Genomic DNA, 10,741 nt, shown 5'->3' with positions numbered 1-10,741 from the left:
ATTTCTTATTTTGATCACGTAATTCATCATTTGGTTAACACGGACCTTTTTTGTAATATCTCTTATTTTGACCACGTGTCGAATAGTTTTTATGACATGTAGTATATCGTTGGAAAGAGCATTAAATAGAAAAGTTTTTAAAATAATGGTAATTTCAAAAAAAAATTACTTTTAGTTTAAATGAATCACAAGTAATTTTTTTGAGAATATTTATTTGAAATTATAATTTATTTAGAATAACAGTACATTACAAATTACAATAAAATTTATTTGGTGCTATTATATCTACAAAGACACAAGCTATTACGATGTAAAGACGAGATTTTGTGAAATTATTTAAAAAAATTAAAAAATCTTATGTATATTACCGTGACACTTAGGACTTGGGCTCAAAGAGTAAAAGCTAGCAAATGATCCCCCAGACTCCCAAAAAATGTTGTCGATCCATCTCCCAAACACCTTGCATATAATAGGGTGTAAATAAATCTGATTCGAGTATTCCAACACGTGAAATCGGAACTATAATAATATTTGGACATCAAAAACAAATTGGCTACTGCTGCGCCCTTTAAGTGTAGTTTGTTACAAAAAAAAGCTAGCATTGAATCGGTTAAAACATTTTTAAAATGCACTGTAACAAACTACGCCCGCTGCCCTTCAAACACAAATCCTCTGAGGTAATCTAAATTCACGATTTTACTATGTACTTCCTGGCATTAGGGTATTTGATTTAGATTGGATGGTTGCAGAATTTTTTTTTATTGGTCCAATCAACATAAATTAAAAAAAATAAGAAATTAAAACACAGAAAAATACCTGAAATTCTGTATTTCGATATCTTAATTACCAGAGGTATCTGTAAACCAAGGATCCCTTTACCAAACCTTTAAGCAAAAGCAATTATTGGTAGCTTATGTGGTGCAATCATGGCTGTGCCATCAGAAATATGAATTACCGCGTCTTTCTAACTTATTTGCAAATGCCTGTAACTGTTTTATTATAGAACGAATTACAATTCTATTTTGACATAATATGGCCATTATTTCATGCTCGTATCCATATCTGTCAAATACCCTATAGAGAGCAAAAAAATTAAAATATTTTTTTTTCAGTTATTTTTCACTCTGTATATACGTACAGGGAAAATACAAAAGTTACCCGCTTTGAAATTAGTAAATAGTGCTAGAGAGTTAAAAGTTCAACAGTCGGTTTACAGAAATTCTTATTATCTGAGGCAAACCGATTTAGCAAAAGATAAAGTATTAAATTTGAATATTTCTATTAATTAGTACAGAAAACAGATGTAATAATTTATTAATTAAATTGCCAGCACATTTACCAAATTAAAGTGAACTCTCATATTTATACACATTTTTAACATCACGAGGTCAGCTTATAATCTTTATAATCTTTTAAATTATTATCCACTCACAAAAATGGCCACCATTATTGTGTCCATTGCTTTATGATAGCTGTGTCATAACTAAGGCGAATTGCTTACAGCCAAAGCTCGATTTTTATCGACAAAGTGGAGAGAGAGGAATTGTGTTTAAACAACCAATAGAAACTTGTTATTGACATTTGACCTATTCGCTTTGTGAAAACAACGAAGTGCTATTGGTTGTTCTTTTCAAGGAACCAAATAAGACGCATAGAGATGGACTAGCTATAGTTTTAAAGACAATTCTCCGACTCACGATCTTACACTGACATACACAATCTGGAAAATGTACTGGGAGCTTGTATTGTCATTTAGTAGTAGTAGAGTGAAATGAAAGAGTTCGTCTAAGCATGTACTGCCTACCTTACATATTTCTGCCGCCAAGCCGTAATGTGTGCATTACTGCATTCCGGTTTTGAAGGGTAAGGGTGCTGGTGAAGTTACAAGCACATGGGACTTGTCAACTTATGTCTCAGGGTGACGGGCGCATTGGCAGTGCCCCTCAGATCTTTGTGATTTAAATCTTTGAGTGGAATCGCAACTGTTATGGACAGGCGTGTCGCTTACCACCAGGTCCACAACTGTTCGTCCCGTCACTCGGTAACATAAAAAATGTCTAGATTCGGTATAGAGAAATTAACGAGACTGGATGTGAACAACACGCAACTCTTGTAAATAAAGATAGCGAAAGCTGCCCCAATAACGACGAAGAGCCGTTCATGGACTTTGCTAGTATAATTTTGCGTTTTAGTTTATGTCTAGTTATCAATATATTTTAAAAAATCGGGAATTAAAAAATTGTAAAACATTGTATTTTAGAATAGATGCAAGAACACAACGCACAATATTTAAATGAGAGATAATGTAAGTTGCAAACAACGTTTTGACAAGGGACTTCTTGCCAATGTCAATGTCGTTTTGATATTGAAAACAGTGTGACCATTTGTGGCAGATTTCTGCCAATTGGGCAGATTTAATTTTTATTCATTTTCATTGCTGCAGAACATGATAAGTTAGATGTCAGAGTTTGGCAGATTTGGAATCATTAGGGAAGTTCTTTATTATTTCTGGGAACAAACTGAAAACTTGTTGTTTTCTGATACTATGAATTGACTACTCGAAGTAAAAATGTTTGCAATCTCTCCCTTCAAATCAAAAATCAGGGATGACACAGTTTTACAAATAATTAATTATTGGTAATTTTTATGTAATTTTTAGGTGCTTTGAAACTTCTGTTGTATTATAAAATCGCAAAGAAGCCTAATGTGTCTGTTAGTATTTGAATGTCAAAGTTAGTGCTAAAATCATTGATCTTATAAAATGTTACATACTTTCGAGAACAACTTCAAAATAATGCCATCTCTACAATTTATTACAAACTAACAAATCAAAAAACAGCACTGAAAAAATCAGTCCGAAAAGTCATTCTCCCCTAGTTTGCCACCATTGGAGGTGGAATATTTTCTTAATTCGACTGGTTTTGTGTGTATCTTACGCGATTATTTGTGAACCGATTTCCATGCTTCATGTTTTGTTGCAAAGAGGGTACCTCAGTATTGGTCCCATTTAAATTTGAAAAAAATATTCCAACACAAAGGGTGACAAATTAGGGGTTCAATCCGGTTTCGCGCACTTTCCGGTAACCGATGTCAATAAAACTTGACAAACAGATCTAATTCCACGAACTTTTGAGGTCAGGATTTTTTTATAAAAAATTTCAATTATTTGAACGACAAGTTACTGTTTCCACCAATACATTGTTGTTTAAATAGCTTGGCATTCTTTTTTTTATATTTTCTACTTCTTATTTAGTACATAACTCAAATTTTCGAGATTCATCGCATTTTTTATTTATGTGTAAGTTTTTTTTTACAGTTTTAAATATGTGCTACACTTCATTTGTATTAATTGATACCCCATGATAAAACTAAACAGCTAAAAAGACATTCGCTACAGCGGTGATACACCTGCCCGTCACAATATTTATTTCAGTTGATGAAACTAAGTCTGCCTATTTAGCAATGAATAAACTATTGTTACACGTTTTTAAAAACAAGGACAACGGTATGAAATTGCGTTTATAACTATCTTTGTCGTTTAATCATCGCCACGAAAAGGATGGAACAAAAAATGTAGGGTTTTCGTAGTTTTTATTTTTACTTATTTTGCATTCTACTGGTTATTATTTACGTATTTCTAATTGCTGTCATGTATTGAACTGTATTAAAAATATATTAAAAATGTTCTCCTCACCTATTTCTATGTTTTCATTTTATAGAGATATCAATTGGTTTGTTTTTATTATATCTTTTAATTTCGTTTGTCGCGCTCAATTTTCACATTGATATAATTACTTTGCAGAACTGTCACAATGTTTGAAAATCAGCTGTGACCTTGCAGCCATGTTTGGCCCTGTGTTAATCTTTTGCAGTCATTGGTCTCGGCGGTCGCGATGACATAAAAATTGTGACAAAATTTTAAAATGCCAGTTTATCACTCGAATTTGAGAGGTAAATGTGGATATAATAGCATTATCGAGGCGGCATACTACGGGGGCAGATGTCATTATGCAGAAATAGCGTTATTACACCAAGGTTGCGTATTATCACATCCAATTTCGTTAATTTTCCTATTTTATACTTTCAGTACAGGCAAATATCTGCTTTGAGACCACGACTTGTCTGTGTTAGTACAATTTTTCGCCAGTTTGTATATCTCAACGTGCTACCGTGGGAAGATTATAAAAGAAATACTCACTTTGTAGCTGCGTTACTTGCGAGATCGAGTTCAACAAAGGATTCCTTTAACTTTGAATCAGGATCATTCGTTTTAAGAGCGCTAGCCAATTAGCCTTAGTTTCTTGTACGGTTCGTCCTCCTTTCTCTATTCCTAGATGCACGTAACGCTCTTCACCGGTCTGTAAAATGTTCAATAAGGTAAGAAAGAAAGCCTATATTCTAACGTCCAAATTTCGTAAAAAAAAAACGATTAGTAGTAGAGGTCTCTGTGAAAGAATTCGTCCAGTAAAGTGCTGCCACCTTACCTATTTCTGTCGCCAAGCAGTAGACGGAAGTCCCCTAGTGGCGGACACTTAAGGTTATAAGACATTAAAAAAGCACTGGTTCTAGGAATGAAACTGGTTCTAGGAATGAAAATGCAAAAAGTCAACATATTTTATAATCAAAATGAATGGTCAAAAATACAATCTCTCCATAAACATGCTTAAAAATATAAATCAAACTTTAGGGCTGTAACTGCAAGTGGCACCTATTACCAGACAGTCTTAACTTCAAGCCCCCAGGGCCAGACATCTTTAAAATATCGTACACCGATCGCATATGTAGATTTATTTGTATGAGTTTAACTGTTCCATTTTCTTTGGTTTGTATCCACTCTGTCCATTGGCATTTACTCCTTTGATCTGCTTCCTTTCCTCTCTTGTTGCTGTTCTGAACTTTCTGCCCAATTCTTTTTTGTCCTTAACATTTTTTTCATTCTCTTTTTCTTCAACAGCAATTTCGTGTGACGATTGATCCCAATTTCGTTTCTTTTTCTATCTTCCATTTCGAGTTCGCTCTGTTCTTCTATCCTCTAAACAACACACAACAATTATTATAAAAAATATAAATAAAATATAAATAAATACTTATGAGAAAAACACATGCGTTTACTGTCCGGTACCTACTAGGGAACTAAAAATTTCTAAAATTTCGTATTTTGTAACAAAAGTTCTTTAAAAATTTACGATTTTTACAAACTTCTAATACTTATGGAACACTACCTATAATAACAATTACCATGAACACCTAAACTCAAAAACATAGCAGTAATATTTACTTTGATCTTACGTGTCGCAGTGTATTCCTGCCAAAAGCAAAAACCTACTACTTCCACTTTGGTCTCTCGCGTCACTGGCAAAACACGTCTCGCGATCCTGTATCGCTATGTTCTCCGACGCCCCTTTCACCCGTTTTTTGATCAAACGCATTGCGAGATGTCAAGATAGCACGAGTGTCCGACGTTAGGTGCCGTCCGGCGTTAGGGGACTTCCCCTAATGTCAACATCACTGTGTTCCACACACATCAGGCCGTGCCCGGGACGTGGTCGTGCCGTCCTCCATCAGGGACTCAAAAAAATATCGCTGCGCATATTTTGCGAGTATATTTTGAACGAGTTTATCGTTCACACATATCCGTGTCGCGGCTGCCACCGAGACGGGCCCGGAGTTCATAGAAACTAGCATGGCCCGTCCACGTCCCATGAGACGGCCTTGAAGGCACATGAGACTTGTCAACTTAAGTCTCAGGGTGACGGGCGCAGTGGGAATACCCCTCAGATCTTCGCCATTTAAAGCTCTGAGTGGCACTGCAACTGCTGGCGCACGACTTGTTCGTCACGTCACTTGTTATTATAAAAATAAATAAAGTCTGCAAAGCTATTTAATGATGTATGTGAAGTACCCGATCTGCGTGGGAACTAAAGCCCAAGCTCTCTCATTACAAGAGGAGGCCGGATCCCAACAGTAGAGCTATATTATAGGCTGACCATTATTATTACTACTTATTTACTATTAAACAATTAGCAATTAGGTAAGAAGCAATGTGTAATAAGCAAACACACTTATGTGAAAACATCTAAATAAATATACTTGAATTAACCGTATTACACATAATTAACTTATTTAGGTAATATATTTTAAACACGACACGTATAGCCTTCGTGGCGCAATTGGTTAGCGCGTTCGGCTGTTAACCGAAAGGTTGGTGGTTCGATTCCACCCGGAGGCGCAATTTTTTTTTTACCCTTCTTTGTAGGAAACAGTAGTTCTTCCTTTTATCGTGTTGATGCTTTTTTCATTTTAGAACCAGTATAGAGTTATTTAAGAATACTAGCAGCCTCAAAGGACTACATATTATTACTAACATCATAAGCAATTACTTTAAAGTTTCATGACTTTATACAAAACATAATCAATTCACCAAAATCAAACTTTTTAAGTATACAAAACATAATCAATTCACCAAAATCAAACTTTTTAAGTTTTTTGTTGCACTGTCTGACCCTTTTCAGATCTGGGGCCTTACCATGAACTCTTATTACGATTCAGTTTAGGGACCTAAAATGAATTGTTGTGAGACAGCGCTACATGAAGTGTATATCACCATCCCGCTTTTTTGTCCTTACGAACCTATACAGAACTGTAATAAGTTTGAAAGTAAACATAACACTAAGTGATTTCTGTACTTTTAAACATTGAACCTATAATTAAAAACCCAAATGATCGTACCCAGTGCGTTAAGGTGAATGAGTTTGTTAGTGATGAACGTAATATCACCTACGGAGTTCCACAAGGAAGTGTGCTCGGACCGACACTTTTTCTCGTTTACATTAACGATCTGGGTATGCTGCCAATTCCACATGGGAAAATTATATCTTTTGCTGATGACACCGCTCTCCTATTTAGTGCGGGGACATGGCAAGAGGTCTTTGCCAGGGCACAAACGGGATTTAATTTAGTTTCAAATTGGTTGTTAAATAATAAATTAACATTGAACGCGGACAAAACTAAATGCATCACTTTCTCCATAACTAAAGTATCATCTGCCCTTCCTCAGATTCCGTATTGTATCGTGGCCCATTCGTGTACTGAACTGAACAATCTTGGTTGCCGTTGCACTCGACTCCAAAACGTTGAGAATCTAAAATATTTAGGAATAGTTATTGACCGATACCTTAGATTCGATTCTCATATACATACCTTGAACAGTAGGCTACGGAAACTAATTTACGTTTTCAGCACCTTAAGACATGTGACAGATGAAAGGCTCAGGAGAACGGTATATTTTGCGCTGGTTCAATCATTATTGACATACTGTATAACCTCCTGGGGTGGTGCAACAAAAACAAATCTCCTTGAGTTGGAAAGAACCCAAAGAGCAATTCTTAAGGTGTCCAATTTTCTACCCTATCGTCATCCCACAACCGAATTGTATAGGTTAACTAAGGTATTAACTGTGCGTCAGCTTTTCATTCTTCACACAATGCTGAATCAACACTCTCTGCTAACGTATTACCCTTCAGTAAATGTTGGAGGGCGGCGTTTTGATCCTGTAGACCGATCATATGGTCTTTCTAAGCAGTTTTCCAATCGATTCTTTTGTTTTCTAGGTGCGCACCTTTATAATAATATCAATAGGACTTTGAACTTATTTTCTGTAAACAAAAAATCCTGCAAAATGAAAGTAACGGAGTGGTTGCAAGAACTCAACTATGAGGAGACTGAAAGGTTACTGGTTGTTCCAGTTTAGTTTATAGATACTGAATTTGAAACATACTTACAGATCTTCATACACACATTCACACACACACATTCACACACACACACACACACACACACACACTGAAACACTTAATAATATAAAACATAATAATGACTAATTCTACTAACTCTGTTTTTTCCTTCTCTTTATGTTTAAAAAATTTTGTCTTTCATTCTTCTAAATTTAATTAATCTTAAAACTGGTATTTTTGTTTTTCTCATTGTTACCGCACTACAGACTATAATAATATATGTAAAAGTAACTCCCTAGGGGTGGAGACCTGGTGTCCTGAAATACAGGCCCTGAGCCTAGTTTAGGCACCAGTCTCCCACAATATCTATAGTATAGTTATATATAAATAGCACTTGTATTTTTGTTGTATTGTGGTGAGAAATAAAAAATTTTATTATTATTATTATTATTATTAAAAAATTGTATTTTTCGGATTCGGGCTCGCCAATCGAATAGCAGTTGTCACCGTAATAATTTGGCAGAATAGTTTTCAAACAAATTAAATGACATTTCGTCTCTATTTTTGGTTATATACTCGATGTCTATACACTACGTAAAATACTTTATGTAACGCCGTTGGTTTTCTTAATAAATAAATAAAAAATAAAAATATTACCGCCCCCGGGTGGAATCGAACCACCAACCTTTCGGTTAACAGCCGAACGCGCTAACCAATTGCGCCACGGAGGCGATACGTGTAGTTTAAAAAATTAAGTATGTAAATTGCTTAATTAGCTATATAATTAGTAAATTAATTTATACAGATATATTTACTCAAGTGTCATAGAACTAAAGGTCAATAGTCTGTCCTTTTCGTGTATAGAACAGTCGCGAGCACGTCAAGCTTTGCACATTTGATTTTGGACCGTTGTTATAGTAAACGATATAGAGTTGAATTTAAATCTTAAGTTCAAACTCAAGAGTCTATACAAACTCAAATGGGTTTGGTTGACGGATAACAGTGAAAGTGATGAGTCAATCAGTTTGTAAAAAATATTTAGTATAATTGAGGATGTAATTTCACGATGGAAAAATAACACAAAACGTACCTCGAAATTGTCACACGAAAATCATTAGTGTTCAATAGGAACTTTGCATAATTACACCTTACTAATACCGTTAATTTGCAAAATTAACGGTATTAGTAAGGGATGATATGAAATACAGCTACAGGTAATATTTTTAGCAGTAGATGCCACTAAATAGTATAAAAACATCAGATGGAGTACTTTTCGGCGCTTTAAAAGTAAAATAGACGTGACTCACATGAAATAGCTTAAAACTATGGTTCATTTACGGACAGTCCCATATCTTTCGTTTACATAACTTTTGTTTATAGTTCCCCTCCCTGTCAACCTCTTGGTTATGCGGGAGGGGCACTATGACCTGCGCGAGTGAACCTGCACAGATACCATCTAAATCAGGTCATAACACCGAATCAGCCCGTTTGCACGGACTTCATTCCGGTTCTCTGTAAGGCTAGGGCCTTAAGTGAGTCGCCCCGGGTGCACGTACAGCACCTTCCTATTTTCCAGATTGGTGCCGGAGCTGTAGGCACGCTCGCTTGCCGTAAAGCGCGACTAACAGTTGCCACCGCCGAGTCGCCGACTCTAAATCGACTACCAAATCTCCTCATTAGTGGCAGACCTGTAAGGCACGCTCACTTCCCGACGGCGAATGAACGGCGGCCGAAGGGACCGGAGGATGTGTAGTTCATCCTCTACTAGCTCTCTGGGTTAGTGCCGGAGATGCCAGTGTCCTTCGACGATGTCCAGACATAACTACCGACCTAAAGGGCAACTCACGTGCCCTGGGCGTCTCCTAGACCACTACTAAGACGCGGTAGCTGCGCGTGGTACGAATGCCCCAGCCACATTTTTTTTTTTTTTTTTTATTGTGACTACGCAAAATGACTGCACCGCGCCTGATGGAAAGTGCGAATACAGTCCAGAGATGAGAGTAACGGATGGAAAACACAAATATCTTCACTCCGTCACTATCATTTTGCCGGTGTGGCCAAATGCTTCTTCACACTACGTTTGAAGGACCCGATGTTATAGAGGGGAGGGAATACATGCGCCGGGAGTTGGTTCCACAATTTGATGGTTCGGCATAAAAACGAATTGCCAAACTTTTTAGTGCGGGACGGTATTGAACTGACCGTCCAACTGTGGCAACGCAGTCCGGCACGGGTGGTCCGCTGATGGAAAGGAGAGGAAAGGATAAGGTTGAATAACTCTTCAGAGCACTCACCGTGGTACAAGCGATAGAATACGCTAAGAGACGCTATATCTCTGCGAAGCTGTAACGACTCCGCATATGCTACCAGCGTAGACGAACGCGTTCATCCCTGCAGCTAACCACAAACCCAAGTTCGGGTCCGCCAGAGACACCCGTGAAGGCATATGACTTACACAGGGCTTGGCCCGGACGCCCGCCGTACCCTGGTCTTGCCGTCGAGCTCATAGTCTCTCCGGAAAACCCTATCTCTCGGGTCAGTAGACAGGGACTCATGTACGGACAGTCGAGCCGGTTTACGAACTAACTACACACATCAGCGCCGTGACCGGAACGTGGACGAGCCGTGCCCGTTTATATGAACGCCGGCGCCTACCCAGACACGGGCGGATATTTTTTAAGCCCCTGACGGAGTACGGCCCGTCCACATCCGGGCACGGCCTTGATGTGTGTGGTTAGTCCTTTATCATGCTCTTCTTCTCTTCAATTCTTTCACGAGGAGCTCTACTATTACTTAACTGGACCGTCCTTACCAAAACCATTGCGTGCATTATGAATTTAGAGTAATAGTCTAGCCGTGGCATTTTATCTGTCTAATATTAGGACTTTTTCTAAATCGTGTTGTACTAACTTTAGCAACATACGAAAAATTTACTGTATTACATCATTCATTCCATAATAATATATTGGTACGTTGCAATTTGTCATTAACCAGCTCAATTCTCTTTT

At 37.2% G+C, this 10,741-nt stretch overlaps 1 protein-coding gene and 2 non-coding genes across 3 annotated transcripts in view; 1 reads left to right on the top strand and 2 right to left on the bottom strand.

Moving 5' to 3' along the window:
* The window catches only part of LOC113227530, a 40,187-nt gene that overhangs the window by 22,826 nt on the left and 6,620 nt on the right, over window positions 1–10,741 (bottom strand). Inside the window, exon 3 of the mRNA XM_026460468.1 lies at window positions 4,199–4,358. The gene's annotated coding sequence lies outside the window, so the exon portion shown is untranslated. The remainder of the gene's footprint in view (window positions 1–4,198; window positions 4,359–10,741) is intronic.
* On the top strand, window positions 6,156–6,229 carry Trnan-guu. The gene has a single exon. It is a non-coding gene; the product is annotated as a tRNA-Asn (tRNA).
* On the bottom strand, window positions 8,391–8,464 carry Trnan-guu. The gene has a single exon. It is a non-coding gene; the product is annotated as a tRNA-Asn (tRNA).

This window comes from Hyposmocoma kahamanoa, unplaced genomic scaffold, assembly GCF_003589595.1.
Source record: "Hyposmocoma kahamanoa isolate Upper Pololo Valley unplaced genomic scaffold, ASM358959v1 211, whole genome shotgun sequence".
Taxonomy (NCBI): domain Eukaryota; kingdom Metazoa; phylum Arthropoda; class Insecta; order Lepidoptera; family Cosmopterigidae; genus Hyposmocoma; species Hyposmocoma kahamanoa.
Note: the sequence above shows the minus strand (reverse complement) of the source record. Positions and strands in the feature narration are given on the sequence as shown.